At 39.2% G+C, this 17,637-nt stretch overlaps 1 long non-coding RNA gene across 1 annotated transcript; it reads right to left on the minus strand.

Moving 5' to 3' along the window:
- Positions 1-8,283: 8,283 nt before the first annotated feature.
- Positions 8,284-13,910, minus strand: LOC146001969 (uncharacterized). The gene is made up of 3 exons (XR_014443638.1): positions 13,828-13,910; positions 11,561-11,633; positions 8,284-9,399 (listed from the first exon to the last, which is right to left on the minus strand). It is a non-coding gene; the product is annotated as an uncharacterized LOC146001969 (long non-coding RNA).
- Positions 13,911-17,637: the final 3,727 nt, after the last annotated feature.

A 17,637-nucleotide genomic window follows, 5' to 3' on the forward strand; every position in this document is an offset into this window, starting at 1 on the left:
AGCTTGCCCACAGTAAGACGTAACTCATAAGTTCAATTATTGCTATTACATCGAATCATTGTTGTGAAACTGACAGTATATATGCAGCTCATTATCAAGAAATACTTAACAACATTCCTTTGTTGTTATTGGCTAAAATGGTAAAGTATGAGTTCAAAGGAAGTTTTTTTCCCCGTTATTCACACAAAAGACGTTTCGGACGTTTACATATAGAGATCGAGAAAATATTAAAATACTTTAAATATTACTTCCACAAATGTCTTCACTGTTTGGCACAGTAATATTTCACTGAAGTTTCTTCATAAAGCTCTTGTTTAATGAGATTTCTAGACTAATGAGTTCATAAAATTTCAATACTAGATTAAAAATAAAAATTCTGTAGAAGTAGTAGTGTAAGAGCAATATACAGAGAAACACGTGCGAAAATGAATGATATACTATATACTAGTTAATAGATTATTATTCGGGTTCGATGCCCGATGGAGGGCACTTTACAGTGTTTGGATCCCACTTTAAACTGTAGGACCAGTTTCACTAAGCCCATTTGTGCATAAAGTGAACTTTAAAACAACAACATGTAACGAAGAAAAGCTTGGAATTCCCTGAAACCAGTTCCTAGGACAAACGAAACGAAGTAAGACCTGCCGATTCCCCGACCCAGGGAAGTTACAAGATAGGAAGTTGCTGGGCCTCTTGATCACCAAGATACTCAAAGGGAAGCTTTCAAACTGAAACCTTCAGTTACAATTAACTGGAATGACAACGAAACTTTGCTGGCACAACAGTTAAGGACAATCTTAAAAGGCAAACCTATGCCTTATTCACATACCATTTCAATACTTTGAAAGCATAACATCCGGGTGCCAAGAAGGTTTCCTTTCATAAAATTTATGAAACAACATGGATTTATGTTATAAATATTTAATCTTACTTATATTCTATATTTGAACTTGTGTTTCTTATTGTTGTGGTGATGTCTTTTATGAAACAGCATGGTTTTACGAATTTTGGATTTATGTCAAGTGTAACCTTACATATATTCTGTACAAGTGTTGTAATGATATTTTAAACTAAAATCTTTTTCATTAAAATAAATGTAGGTGATGAATTTTAAAACAAAAGATTTTTTCCGATGGGAGGGGTTATTGTAACGAACTCGTCTCGTCACAAATTGTACGAGTCGCACCTCTATTTTTATGACCTTTCTAAGAATCTAAGAAATTGAGAATTGTATAAATTTAAAAAAATGAGTTCCACCTCTATTTTGGAAAACTTACTTTAGGAATATACTTTTATTTGTTTATTTCTTCTCCGCCCGTTTTCGCTAGCATCGCAGACCCTATATAAAGGCAAAAGCTTGGCTGGCAAGTTAGTTAGACTCCGCCTGCGGGCGAGAGAAGGTGTGCTCCGCTACGGCGAGAGACCAAACACCAAAAAGGGAGAACGACTCCGCTTTCGGGCGAGAGGAGGTGCGCTACGCTCCTGCGAGAGACCAAGCACCTGAAAGGAGACTCACTCCGCCATATCCAGCGAGAAACCAAGAGTAGTAAGGGCTCCATCTTCGGATGAGAGAAGCTGAGCTCCGTCTCCGGACGAGACATAAGAGGTTCAACTTAGTCCTCTGGTCAGAGTATCCGTTCCACTTTCGGGTGAGAGATAGCCTCGCTCCATCTTCGGATGAGAGAAGTTGCGCTCCCTCTTAGGACGAGAGAAGTGAACTTGGCACTGCCAAGAACACACTCCACCCTCGGGTGAGAGAAGTAACTAATCAGCTTTCCTTTTTCTTCCCCCATCCTCCAACCGCGAGGTAGAAATTTATGCTCTAATAGGAATATTATTTTAGGAGATAGATTAGTAACGGGTTTAATATGTAAATGTAGGGTCCCTATGTATCAAGTTAAATTGAGTACGGACTAATTTTATCCATTGAATTTCTGTGTCTAAAGTCCTGTGGCCGCGGTGGCTCAGTCGGTAACGCGTCTGACTACCATGCTCAAGGTCCCCGGCCGGTTCAAATCCGGGAACTTTTCTAACGTTGGAAGCGGCCCCGGCGCCCACCCAGTGTCGAATAACATGGGTACCTGGGGGAAACCCTGGGGGGTAAAGGCGGTCAGGGGCGTGGTGTTGATCACATGACCCCCACTCACGACCGGATCAAGAAAGTGTGGGGCGTTACTCCCACACCCCCTATACGCCTTCATGGCGTGGTGCTAAGCACAGGGGAACACTTTACCTTTACCTAAAGTCCTGTTACCTTAATTTAAACTCATAACCTCTCTGTATTAGTCTAACTTTTCTTTCTGAACTTTGTAGTTGAATAAAATTTTATATGTTAAAGTCAATCCTGTGTATCGCTCTGGTCAAGCCTTTGGCTACCTTTTTTAATTGGCAACGTACACCCGAACCGTGAGAGCAATTTAGAGTCTCATGACACCGCTGGAGGAAAAGGTTAGCATTATGGGTAAAACTGAAACTAGTCCTATCTCTGTGGAGGACGACGACGACTCTTGAATACTGCTATGCAGATTGGACTGAATTATAAACATTATGGAGTCGGTTCCAGAAAGGCCCGCGCTAAGCCAACCTTGGTCCACGAGATAGATGGAACGGTACAAACAATTCAATAATTTATTATTTTCAACTAGCCATAATTACTACTAGTGCTGCTAATACTACTACTCAAGGGCGCCCTCATGGAGGAGCCAGGTGGGTGAGTGAGGGAGGGCGGGTCAAGTGCCCTCATGAGATTTCTGGAAGGAGTGAATGTAATTCGAATGGTGAATTTGTAGCGATATTTTATTAAAAAAATATATTATTTTCTGTGACTTGCACAGAAAGACACAGCAACTATTTTATTATTATTAGTATTATTATTTGTAGATTTACATTTAACCTTACAGTCTATTTTACACTGCTTATAGAAAAACAGCTTTTTGTCAGTACACAGTTATGCAAATTGTATATATGTAGATATGTAGAATATGGAAATTACAAATGTATGCATTTGTGGCCGCGGTGGGTCAGTCTGTGTCGACCTCCGTGGTGAAGTGGTTAACAGAGCGCGCTATAACGCCGGGGTTCCGGGTTCGAGTCCCGGGTAAGGCATGGGTATTTGTGTTTGTCCAAATGAGTCAAAATGAAAATTGAGAAAAACCGAGAAATGAAAAATTGAGAATAGAGTGAAAAACGGGGAATACTACCGCTTAAAAAAATTGGTAACGTCGTTGCCCTGTAATAATAAAAAAAAAGTCGGTAACGCGTATGACTACCATGCTAAAGGTCCCGGGTTCGATCCTCGGCCGGTTCAAATCCGGGAACTTTTCTAACGTTGGAAGCGGCCCCGGCGCCCACCCAGCGTCGAATAACATGGGTACCTGGGGGAAACCCTGGGGGGTAAAGGCGGTCAGGGGCGTGATGCTGATCACATCACCCCCACTCACGACCGGATCAAGAAAGTGTGGGGCGTTACCCCCACACCCCCTATATGCCTTCATGGCGTGGTGCTATGCACATGGGAGCACTTTACCTTTTTTTCACTTTTACCAAATGTATGCAATTTAAAAAAAAACATACTAACAAGAGAGATTATCTATGTCTCGCCATCCGATTACCATGAAAATTGGCAGGTTTAGAGAGAGCCCAAAGGAAGAAATACCTGTTTTTGTGTTTCAGCTAAAAAACTGTTTTAGGGGGCAAAACCTCCCCTCAAATGTCAAGATGAGGAGAAATTCAAATGGGGTTCTGACCCCGAAACCACGTAAATATGGCATAGGAAGAACACGCACATATAATTGGAACACACACGGCACAGAACTGCAGGATTGTTGGTACCAAACGCAAGTGCTATCGTGAAGGACGATGGCGGTTGAAGTTGTGTGCTAATAGTACTGGCAGATACACGAGTGGGATACTTGAGATATGAAGTGCATATCACTGGCAAACACAGCTCTGTGCTGTGTGTGTGTTCCAATTATATGTGCGTGTTCTTCCTATGCCATATTTACGTGGTTTCGGGGTTAGATCCACACTTCAATTTCTCCTCATCTTGACATTTGAGGGACTTTTGCCCCCTAAAACAGTTTTTTAGCCGAAACAAAAAAACACGTATTTCCTCCTTTTTAGCCCCTCTATACACCTGCCAAGTTTCATGGAAATCGGAAGGGGACACTTAGATAACCTCCCTTGTAAGTAGTATTAGTATTAGTAGTAGTAATAGTAGTAGTAGTAGTAGTAATGGCTCCGGTATCCCTTTCTACACCCTCGATTTCAGGCACATTTCAAATATTTTCGTGAAAATATTTAGTTCTTCATAACAAACAGTGTTTGCAAATAGCGCGGAAGTTAATTTTTTACATCTACGTGCCACTTACTTTTTTTAAAAAAATAAAGTTCCTTGCGTAACGTCAAAAAGGTTTTTCAGAGTTTCTATGATGGCGGTTGATGGATTCATGTCACAGGCGCACGTCTCAATTTTTTATTTTTCTTCTTATGATTGACTTGTGCAAAGGGAACATTTGCGATTGCGATATGTTAGTTGTGTGATATATTGGCGGTTGGACATTTCAGACACTGGATTTCATTTATGCGACTTCAGAAATTGGAATTTATTATTTCTTTTTGGCAACTGCAGGCCGTAAAGGGGGAGGGTAGTATTTCTAAATGACTTGTGGGATGGGATAATTTGCGACTTCTAATTTTTATGATGGGAAGAGAGTGGAGGGTAGTATTCTGTGGAAAAGTACAACACGGACTTTCAACGCAGGAGTTACTTTATTTCTGGACTGACAAATTTAACTTCGACCCGCAATTCAGTGCCTGTCCTTGGTAAAAAGAGGTAAGTTACCTTCTTAGGTTTATTTTTAGCCTTCATTTTTGGTATCTTCATGTGTCAATGCGGAAAACAGTGAGAATTAGTGTTGGGGGCAGGTGACTCCGGCCAATTTCTAACATGCCTTTAAAAGGGACTCTATAGATAAAGGCGGGGCCGCGGTAGCGGTAGAGGGCGGTAGGTCAATTAACCCAGGGGCGGAGCCCGGAATCGGTGGGAAATTTGGACTCAACAATTTCAAACGACAATATCTCAACTTCAAACTGCTGTACATTCGTAAATACTTGTTTTCGCGCTGCACATTTTTGTTCTTCATAATTAGCATCACATAATCTTCATAAGAATAAAAACTCCGAAATCGAGGGTGTAGAATGGGATACCGGACCCGTAATAATAATAATAATAATAATAATAATAATAATAATAATAATAATAATAATAATAATAAAAAGTTTCTTTGACTCTGCCCCTGAGAATATGTAGCATATTGTTGAACAATTCGATAAGAAACACATTTATTGAGTCAAGTATCACTTCATAGGTTTCCGAAGGACATATAGAGAGAATAAATACGTACATGAGAACTTGTATGTCTGAATATACTTCAACAAATAACTGTACAACATACCTTTAAATATTAATTGATGACATCTATGAACACCTTCTCGTCACAAAACAAATATATGTGGTTTAGTCTTAATTAAATCACCATTTTATTTTTATTATACATGTTTAGTTTGTAGCCTACTTCCGTATGATCAAGCGTATGATATTATGTATGGTTATAGATAAGATAGACGTGTAATTAGATTATAATTGGTGCTGCCATCTACCCTCGGGTTTAAAAATGTACAATGCAGGTCGAACTATCGTTGAACACTTTAATGGTATCACGGCACTTTTGTTATTTTTTAAAGAAGAAACGTTATTTTTTTAATAATCTGTACTGCAGTTGCTCATCCAAAGTATTAAACAAGTTTACTCCTTCATGAAAAAACCTGAACAAATACTTTTCTTTACTATTTTCAGTCTTTGTCGCTATCGTTGCACAACTGATGAAAACAAATGCTCATTTCTTACTTCGTATACTTGTGAACTGTACTGCAAACAACGGGGACTGACTTAAACCGGAAGTTGCCGGGGAACCAATGTTTATGATTACATTTTTAACACGGTCTACATAGAAATATCACTGAAATGTGCAAACAAAATATGTAATATGATATTTATGCAGTTTTCGGTCTTTGCCTTTAATTTAAATGGTAAATTAATTTCTCAATATCTTTTGTTATTAGAAATTACTTTGAAATTGGAATATATAAAAAAAACGCAAAAGTTTTTGATCCTGATGGATTGACAACGGAAGTGACAACAGTTTTGGGTTCAGTCCAGTAATCTGGTGTGGCTCCATGAGAAATTCATTCAATTTCCTGATATGCAAAAATGTTCTTATTGAATGTAGAAAATATATAAGTATAGCTAGTTACAAATAGATAAAAACGACGGAATTTTCTTATATATAATATATTTAATGCTTTTAGGGCCTCCCTGATGGCGCAGTGGTAGCGTCGTCGCCTTGCAATCAAGGGGTCCCGGATTCGATACCTGGTGGAAGCACAAGTGCTTCGGATCTCACTTGAAACTCTAGGTCCAGTGCCGATTAGCCTTCCTGTGCATAAAGTGCACTTAAACACCAAATCAATGAATCAATCAATAATTAATGTTTATTTTATAAATATATATATATATCTCCATTACTCATTGAAAACATTATAACGTATTATTTTTCCAAACATTCTGTCATTTTTATGTGTATAAAATGCGGCAAATACCGCATTTTATATAACGATACGTATTCAAAACGAAAAATATATCAAAATATTTAATATGAAATGTATTACATTGTAATTCGCAGACCTTTGTCATTTGTGCTTATCTGAGTACATAGAAAGTGGAAAATATGTAATAAAAGATCCTGGGTCTTCTGGCTTAGTTTACTTGTTTTGAGACTACTTTATGGACAGAAATGATAATCTGGTTTAGACCTACAGTTTCATGTGGTTCCGAACCACTTCGTACTTTCACCGTGTATCGAACTAAGAACACTTTGATACGACGTTAGCACTGCGCAATCCGAGCGGAAATCCTGGCTTTAATAATAATAATAATAATAATAATAATAATAATAATTATAATAATAATAATTAATAATTAGAATCTGTAATTCGTCTTTTGGTATTGTACAGTTAATGAATGTAGTAGTGCTGTGTAATTTATAGGTGGTAATTTTGATGCATCCATTTTAACTTTTTGGTAAAATTAATTTAAAAGCGTGTACTTTCATTAACAAGAATTAATGATTAATTACACGAAGTAATAAAAAATTATATATAAAAATTATCAAACAATTACGGACGAACTGCCTTGGACAAAAATGCTGAATGAAGCAAATTACAGCACTATGAGGCGAATGTTAGTTCGCACTGTCAGCGGGAAACTTTGATCTACTATTTATTATTGGATTGTATGGTGGCCATGTGGCCTGTGTCCAAAGAGAAAATTTAAAACACCACGTTTATTTTGCCACTAAATTGTTACTTTCTTACTTCGCCCAGAATCGTCGTTCCCAAAACTCATCGAGTGCTACACATTGACGTAAATCGGTGACAAACTGTTACACACTTAAGGATTAATGATTATAATTTCATTACCTTATGTCACTCTTCTGTCACCTTTATCTATTTGCGGCGATGAGGATAAATTAGATGAAATTGATGAAGGGACATTCACAAAGAACACCCACCTCCAGACCGGGATTCGAACCTTCGGTGGCAAGATTGTATGTCACCACTCAACGCACTGGTCCATCGAAGTGGCTAGTTGTAATCAAGTCTGAGGGACTATATATAATAAACAATAGATTTGAATTTTGTGTACTAGTGCATAACACAATTGGCGGGAAGCGTTGAAGTTACTAGTAAGAAAACCAAAAGTAACATTTATTTTGTTACTTTTCATCTCCAGCGTATATTTATACTGAATTACAAATATTAAAGTTACTATTTACGCACCAACGTGGAGATTTTTAATCATTTGTTAATCATTATATTTATCCAGATCTTTTTATTGAAGACGTATGCAGTTTTTCATATAAACGTATGTTTCTATGTCATCTTTCCACTATAAATGAATGAATAACGCACATGAACTATTTTTTTATTGATATTAAATGATTATGAATAAGTTTTTAGTGTAGTACCTTCACAGAGTATGGGACTTTTTTCAATTTTACACAACTTACATGAAAAGTTGTATTTTGTCTTATTTCTTGCCCCCTTTTCACTCACTTAAGAACGGATGTAAGTATAACACACACACACACACACACCATCTCACTCACACACACACACGCCTTAGACTAATACGTGGGGTTGTGAGTAATACAACACACTATATGGAATAATAAATTTACTTACACAGATAAAAATATACAAAAGCAATTTGTTGAGGAATATTTGTAAAATCTTGTAAGTGTATTGCACATTTTACCTGGTTGATAGTAATTAATTATTTTATTATATAATTCCTTTCCTTTCCCCAGCTTTGCGTTGTTTTCATCTTTGACACACGTTATAGTATTCCAATTACATTTCATAGAGTGTGTCGGAAATACAAATTATATGGCGGTTATTTATTACAATGTAATTTAATCCATTTGTTTTGCGTTTTTCGTACTAGTCATTTAATTAAAAATAAGGATTGTGCTCAGTATTACTAGGTTTAAATATACTGTAGCGAACCCTGGCGGAAGAAATATTGAACTGTCAGATCTGCTTAAGCAATATAGATAAGCATGATTTTCTTAGTTCTTTGCCATCCTCTGGCAGCTAATTGGGAGATAAAGATGATCCTTGTTTCCTGTGTGAAGCAGGAATAAGCTTATCGCCCACTAAGACGAGTGCGCTCTCGTGTCATTCCGGGTGTCTTCGTGAATTTTCTGTATATATGACGACAAGTGCTGTTACAGCTCTTGTCTAGTCTTACGGCGGGCGCTCTACATGCTGGTAAGGCGTAAGGGAAGTGGGGAGCGGGGATGCGACCAATCCAGCGCGTAAAGAAACACAGGAGCCTGTAGAACGAGGTGCGCACAGCACCACCTTCCGCGACGTCATAACTCTCGGCGCCAACGCTGCTTTCTGTTTGGCTACTGCATATTCCACCCTGAACACTTCCCTTGTCAGCATGTACGCCGCCAGCCGTAAGACTAGACAGACGCACCAGAATGGGTGACAAGCTTCAACAAGGCAGCAACGGGAAGGTCAGGAAAAGGAAGGAAAGCATGCGTCTGGAGGTAATTGTCCATTGGTAGGAATCGGTCATCTATTTGCAATGCCAGTCCATCTTCACTGCTGACCCATGCTCCCGAGAACGGACGCCGTCATTGTGGTGGTAGGGTCCAGCGATTCGCCGTCTTCCGAAAGGTTAAGCTTGTTCTTCACGGAGTTGCTGTTGGAATTGTCGTTCTTGCTAGACATTCCCAACATTGACTTTCCTTCAGATATGCTGAACATCTGCAACGAGGAAGAGACAGACTATAAGGAACCTATTGGTCACAAAAATGCAAAGACGTCATTGTGCAAGCACCTTTACAATGGTTTGACGCTGTGTTATTGCAAATTTGTGGCTGTCCTGAAGGACTGGTAAAGGGGGAAAAAATGCATCATCACCTGCCATGAGGGGACATGGGGGATGTGGAGGTAGGACAATACATTGTCAATCTAGTGCATGTTAGAAATGATGTGATGAGCACCAAGCTCCGACTGCTTTTACCCCTAGGTGCCCATTGATTGTAGGCTTATCCCAGAACAAAGTAATTATTGCACACTGCAACCTATGCCTGAAAAAAATAAATAGAAAGACGAATGTAAAAATATTCCGGAATATGGTATTGATATTTGGAAGAAAAGATTTGGTTGGTTGATTTAGTGTTTTAAGTCCACTTTATGCACAGTAAGGCTAATCGGGACTGGACCTATAGTTTAAAGTGGAATCCGAACCACTATGTGCCTCCATCGAGTATCGAACCCGGGACCCCTTGATTACAAGGCTACGACGCTATCACTGCCCCATCGGGGAGGCCTCTGAAGGAAAGAAATACATACAAATGTCATACTTGTTATGCTTTTCAATCTTACATGAATCTTATCTTGTAGGAAGAAAGCACAAATTAATAATTTAAAAAATGTTGTTGTTGAGGAATATGTTTGTTTTCGGCATATTTATTGACTTTTTAGGTGACAAAATTCCTAACTAACTCTCTAGCCTTCTTTAACCCAAAGGTTTATGGCTGCAGTAACACAAGCCTTCCACATGTCCCTCTCCTGGGCAAGATCAATCCAATCTTTTCCTTCTTTGCCGTTTTCCTTTAGGTCCATCTCAACGTTATCCCTCCATCTTCGTCTTGGCCTTCCTACAGGTCTCTTACCATCAGGTTTCCCAACAAGAATCCTGCAAACTCCTCTTTCGTCCCATTCGTGCCACATGGCCTGCCCACCTAAGTCTTCTTGATTTAATCATTCTAATAATATCTGGACAGAAATACAAATTGTGCAGTTCTAAATTATGTAACATGCTCCACTCACCTGTCTCCTCATACCTTGTAGGTCCATATATCTTTATAAGGATTTTATTTTCAAATACTCTTAATCTATATTCTTCTTTTAATGTAAGGACCACGTTTCACATCCACATACAGTTCCGCCGGGCCGGGAACCGGCGTGGAGACCGCCTTTATGGCAGTGACCCTTTGTTGCCGCGTTTACCTGCGAAGGAACTCGCGGCCAAACAGCCAATTAGGCCCACCGTTTTGCAAGAGCCGACAACTTTAAAATTCCCTCTACACAAAGCAACCAGTAGGGAGACAGGATTTTGTCAAAATAACAGTTGAGCGCTGTGATTGCACAGCGGTTAGTACGGCGGAGGAACTGTAAAACTACAGGCAATATTACTGTTTTGTATATTTTGTAAAATATGTTACACTCACTGAAGGCAACTGCAACTGGCGACTGACCTTGTAGGCTATTTCTTGACCTTTCTGTCCCCCAATCATTTTCGTGGGGGGGGGGGGGGTGGCTCGATGGGTGTCAACAACCTCAGTTGCGAAGTAAAAGCTGAAGGGATGACATCGCTCTCCCGAAGCAACGTTGCCAAGGGTACTTCTGTTTTTACCAGTTGCCTTTATACGAGATGGCTGTGTGTCCACCTGGTGGTCCTTCCGGAAACTTCATTGTTCTGGACCGGGTGTGCAGTTCTACCATTAACCCTCGCTGATTTCTGATGCTGACAATACCGTTGCCCGAGAAGAATCTTTCTCACTTACAATGCATTTGGCAACATGTGGTGGACCCTACGCTCATTTGTTTCGTCCCGCGAACAACGTTCGGTACCTTGTGACTCGAAAATGCCCGATCTCAGCCGAAGAAAATTCAACTGATCGCTGATTCGCTGTTTCCCAGCCTCCAGTTGGAGTTGGCGTTCAGTATAGCATTCATGTACTAGATCATTTTGCTTTTGTTAGTGGAATGCCAGTTGTCGACCTGGCTTGTAATATTGTTTATGTAAAAAATGCATTCATACATTGTTATAGAGGGCATTGTTTTATGATTAACATGAACACCAAACAATGTCGAGTGAGGTGATAATCTTATTTTCTATTGGCTAAATTCCAATTACCTGAATGACCAATAAGCACACGAGAAATGCTATCGCTTTTGTGTGGCCTGCCATCGCACCTTGGAAACAGTCTCTGTAAGGAGAAACGCAAACAATTAATGCAATGGAGATTTTCACACCAATAAATTGTGCATTCTGGGAGGGAATTAATTTGGTGCATTCATTGCTCCTTGTATTTTACACGAGGTAACATCTTGTAATAATACAAGAAAAACTACCTCGCTCCTAAATGAGATATTTCCTGTCGTTCATACTTAATTTAAAAATAGAAATGGTACAAAAACTAGTCTAAGTGGCAGAATATAGGTTACTCTACTAGTATAGGCATACAAATAAGTTTATCGGTAAAATAACCGATAATTAATTGTCTGACATTTCTATAATAGTGTCTGACATTTCTATAAATAGCTTGAACTGAATTAACATTTCTGACATTTTGTTATTGATTTTACGTATATATAAGCTATAACTATTTAACCTGGTTTTATACTCTTTCAGCTTTCTATTTCCAAGGTCAAAACCCATTTTAAGAGCTGGATTTATTATATATATACGGGATCCGACCCTAAGAACATTGTGAGATCCTTCTTATATACAATTTCAGTTCTAGCTTATAGGCTAGGTTATGCTAAATTGTTAGTAATATTTTATCACATTTCAAATACCTCAATTCTTTTCATTTTCTGACCTTCTCAAAGCATGTTTCCCCAGTGAAAGCTACTTTGCAGATAGAGGCCCGGTGCTATAATTCTCCCTCTCCCCAGATCCTCTTGACTCCTGGCCTTCCAATTGCAATTAAGCAGCTGACTCACAATCTCTCCACCGAAAGTTTTGGTGTGTCTGGTGAACTTTCTGTCATAAATTTAATATCTTCATCATCATCCTCATCGCCTCGATTAGCCAAAAGCGACTTAGATCATAATAAGAAACACACATGTATATCAAGCTTATCTTTGTTGGTTAAAATTTCATGTTGGTCTACCCTTGCAATAAACATATGTTACTTAGACTAGTTATAATCACAGTTTTCATGCAACACACATATCGAAGTTTTACCTCAAAGAAGACATTACTGTAATCAAGGGGTCACAGGTTCGATCCACATTGAACAGTGTTTTTGATCCCGCTTTAAACTGTAGGTCCAGTCCCTCTCAGCAGAAACTGAGCTTACAAAAAATTTGACAAGGCATTTCCTAATATCACAACAAATCAACTTTATCTCCTATACCCAGTACATATTTCCACTTCAAGATGCAATTATTATAGGATCTCAGATTGGATTCCTGTAGAAGGAGACTTATAGTGCCTCACAATCCACTTTGGACTGAAGGTTAACTTTTTACGTCGCTTTTCCTGCTCTTGGGTTTATCACGACTATGAAGATGAACATGAACAGATGCAGTTAGTGATTTAATAAATTGTACAATAAGCTTCCCGGATGGCGTAGTGGTAACGTCATCGCCTTGTAATCAAGGCGACCCGGGTTCGATACCCGGTGGAGGCACATTGCCCAGTGGTTCGGATTTAAACTGTAGATTCCGTCCCGATTTGCCTGGCTGTGCATAAAGTGGACTTAAAAAAACAAATCGATTCAATGCAAATTGAACAGTAATACATCCATGCCTGATCAGGGTTTTAACTCGAGTTCTATGGCTTAGTAACGCTTCACGATAAACACTCCGCCACGAAGAATGGCTGGTATATTTTTGATGAGCGTATCTGCTAATAAAGTGGACTTATACTCCGTCCCAGCTATTTGTGGAGCAGTCAAACGAAAGCAAGTCTCTGCGCAAGTAGTGATGCGAGACGGCTCCACCAATGAACACGTGAGAAGAACGGAATTGCGTGGAGAGCGGGAAAGCGACTGAAGTTACCAGCCTGTACATCAGCGTCTACTGCTTCGATCTGGCCAATAGATTTCCCTCGCTTCTCTGACGCTATGTGCAGTCTTGCTCCACAGTTAATTGGGACAGGGTATATATTCAAATTTGACCCTGCGTTACGTGATAAAGAAAGTAGAACATTTGTCAATCATCAATGTTCGCAGTTTCAATTTGTCACTCATAAGGCCTCCCCGGTAGCCTTGTCGCCTTGTAATCAAGGGGTGCCGGGTTCGATTCCCGGTGGAGGCACAAACTTTAAACTGTAGGCCCAGTCCCGATTAGCCTTACTGTGTATAAAGTGAACTTAAATACTAAATCAATCAATCAATCAATCAATCGCCACCCTTAAAATGCCTTAGGTCAGCGAGTAAATTGGCTCCCTACCTAACTTCCACAACGAAGAATCGACGCAGTGTAACTGACCAAAATACTTTTGCCGTTGTCGAAGGTAAAGAGGTTATATACTCTAAATGAGAAGTTTACGAGAAGTTAATATGACAGCAAGGCTTAAGAATGCCAGCAACGGAACAGGTTCTGCACCTTTGCAACAATGCTAACAGGTATTTGCCTCTCTGCAAGCATGTAGGGCACCCAATAAGGGACATTCCTTTATGATAAACATACACACCTTGCCACTGTTACATACTACTTACGCTATAAAAAGAGGCAGAAAAACTGTTATTAGAACCAAATTGATAAAAAGTTATTTATCAATGCCTTCAAGGTTGGTTGGTTGAGGATTAACATACAATATTACTAGGAGAAAATGACTTGATTATGACTATCACTTAGGAAGCTTTCAGACCGAAGTTTACACGCGACACGGGGGTTTCAGACCAAAGGAACAAGCGACAAAATCCTAAACTGCACAAATGGGAATAGATACTTACTTCCATCTAGGGTTGTTAAATAAATTCAATTCCGGTCCAGGAGAGAAAATCAGCAGGCGCAAATAGGTTCTGGACCATAAAGAACCTCTTTATCTGTAAAGTATTTCAATTCGGTCCAGAAACCTTTTTTCAGATCAACTTAAATACGGTCCAGGAACCTTTTACCAGGATGAATTTAAATACGGTACAGGAACTTTTTTCAATGTAACAATACGCTACTTGGACCGAATTTAAATTGTGCGAGATAAACCTTAATTGAAATACGATCCAGGAACCTTCTTTACGACTCAATTTAAATACGGTCCAGGAACCTATTTTCAATGTGACAATACGTTACTTGGACCGAATTTAAATTGTACGAGAAAAAACATATTTACTGCGCATGGGCAGCTCGTAGACAGAGGCGACATCGTTCAACTTATTGAGGAAGCATCTCATTGGGAGCGACATGCAAGCGACAAGAGACACGTGCACATCGTGTCATATCGGTAGTAGAGATGGCATTTATTTCTCAGGGTTCGTTTCCAAGTGATACGAGCCGATCCCTGTGGTGGAGTAGACAGTGCGCTAGAACAACAGGGTTCCCAGGTTCGAATCTGGTCCTTGCTTTGTAATCAAGGGATCCAGGGAGGCACATAGTGGAACACATAGTGGTTCGGATCCCACTTTAAACTGTAGGTCCAGTCCCGATTAGACTTTACTGTGTATAAAGTGGAGATACAACGCCAAATCAATCTATCAAAACGAATCCGGTTCTGAGCATGGGTTGTAAATGTCTCTTTATCAGTTTCATCATATCATTATTCATCTTCATCGTCGCAATCAGCCAAAAGTGACAGAAAAGCGACAATACAAAAATCAGATCCAATCCAAGTCATACGAGTATCGCTGATCGTACACACAGAACCCACAACGTGTCAATTGACACATCTATATTGACTCCAATAACACATTTACGTGCATAAACTGCAAATGATGCACCATTTTGGGTCTCAAAATATGCTTAGAAATGCATAAGAGGGCACTTTTATCATCTGATGTTCCGTCTGATGCCCTAAAAATACATCAATTTTGAAGTTCAGACAAGATCATTTGCAAGATAAAAAATACAAATTTAACTGTGTCGATTGCTGCACCAAAAATGAAATTTTGTGTGGGTGTCCCGTATTGGAACATAATGGATGACTGCAACGCCTCCACCTGGGGGAGTTGGTTCTGTTCAAGCATATCGCGGAAAATTATTCCTGTAATTCTGTCCTCCATATAGAAAAATTGACCTATCACTATTGGACACATTTGTTCCTCTTCCTCGGAGCTACATGATTATACATAACATTATGCTCAATCACAACACTATTGGACAACGTAGACAAAGAAAAGATAAACACTTCTTTAGCTGCAGAACATTTTGCAAAAACACGCCCTGCTTTATGTCATTGTAGTTTCAGAGCTTTTTTTATTCTAATGGTAACGAAACTTTAGGGACACCCTGTACTTATTGTAAGATTTACTTTGAAGCAATAATTACAAATGGTAATTTATATATATCATTACAACCATAGGCGTAACTTAGCGGGGGCAAGGGGGCGCTTGTCCCCCCAAAATTTTCGGGTATGTTTATTAAAATTTACAAATTAGGGGACCTGAGAAGCAAAGTAATAAAGAGTAACATTTGTGATTTCGCAAACGTCACAGTTGTTTAGCAAATAATTCTGGACGCTGTTTTTATTGGATGGAAAACTTTTCGAGTCTCTTCTCCGAAAGTTAAACCCCAGGTTTGATATTATCCCCTCTAAATTAGGTCCCAAGTGTTATTTTGCCCCTTCAAAATTAGGCCCAAGTTCTGCATCAAAATTAGGCCAAGTTTGATTCTGCCCCCTCAAAATTAGGCCGTTTGATTTTGCCCTCTCAAAATTAGGCCCAATTTCATTTTACCTCCCTCAAAATTAGGCGCAGTTTGATTCTGCCTAATCAAAATAAGGCCATGTTTGATTATGCCCTCTCAAAATTACGCCCAATTTGATTTTACCCCCTTCAAAATTAGGCCCAAGCTTAATTCTGCCCCTCAAAATTAGGCCCAGTATGATTCTGCCTCCTAAAAATTAGGCCCAGTTTGATTTTACCCCCCTCAAAATTAGGCTCAAGCTTAATTCTGCCCCCTGAAAATTAGGCGCAGTTTGATTCTGCCTCCTCAAAATTAGCCCAAGTTTGATTCTGCCTTCTCAAAATTACGCCCAATTTGATTTTACCCCCTCAAAATTAGGCCCAAGCTTAATTCTGCCCCTCAAAATTAGGCCCAGATTGATTCTGCCTCCTCAAAATTAGCCCAAGTTTGATTCTGCCCTCTCAAAATTAGTTAGGCCCAATTTGATTTTATCCCCTCAAAATTAGGCCCAACATTAATTCTGCCCCTCAAAATTAGGCCCAGTTTGATTCTGCCTCCTCAAAATTAGGCAAAGTTTGATTCTGCCCCCTCAAAATTAGACCCAATTTGATTTTATTCAATCAAAATTAGGCTCAAGCTTAATTCTGACCCCTCAAAATTAGGCTTAGTTTGATTCTGCCCCTCAAAATTAGGCCCAATTTGATTTTACTCCCTCAAAATTAGACCCAAGTTAAATTCTGCCCCCCCAAAATTAGAGCGGTTTGATTCTGCCCCCTTAAAATTAGATCCTAAGTTACGGCCAAATCAGATTTATTTACTGCAGTGTTACATACAAGACAGTCTATTTATTACAATCAACATATGTCACTGCTCACTTCAAAATAGTAGCCCTGTGCTGTTGTGAAGATACAATATCAATATCAGAGTAGGAAGTTTAGACATGTGAACTATTTATACGTAAAGCATAATAGACTCTTTACTGAATAAACAAAATGTTCCCCTCAATCAATTATATAGTTGTATTGTATTTGTCGAATATTTTTTAAAAAGTTGACTGGAGGTTCCGTGTAATTCCATTTGAAACTGCGAGATTAGTTGCAATCAACAGTTCTGAGCTGAGTCCAGAAACAGAATAGTTTGACTGGAGGTTCCGTGTAATTCCATTTGAAACTGCGAGATTAGTTGCAATCAAGAGTTCTGAGCTGAGTCCAGAAACAGAATGTTTGGCTGGAGGTTCCATGTAAATGCATTTGAAACTGCAAGATTAGTTGCAATCAAAAGTTCTAATCTGAATCCAGAAACACAATCGTTTGACTGGAGGTTCCGTGTAATTCCATTTGAAACTGCGAGATTAGTTGCAATCAACAGTTCTGAGCTGAGTCCAGAAACAGAATGTTTGACTAGAGGTCACGTGTAATT

Source organism: Lepisma saccharinum, chromosome 18 (assembly GCF_977018435.1).
Source record: "Lepisma saccharinum chromosome 18, izLepSacc3.1, whole genome shotgun sequence".
Taxonomy (NCBI): domain Eukaryota; kingdom Metazoa; phylum Arthropoda; class Insecta; order Zygentoma; family Lepismatidae; genus Lepisma; species Lepisma saccharinum.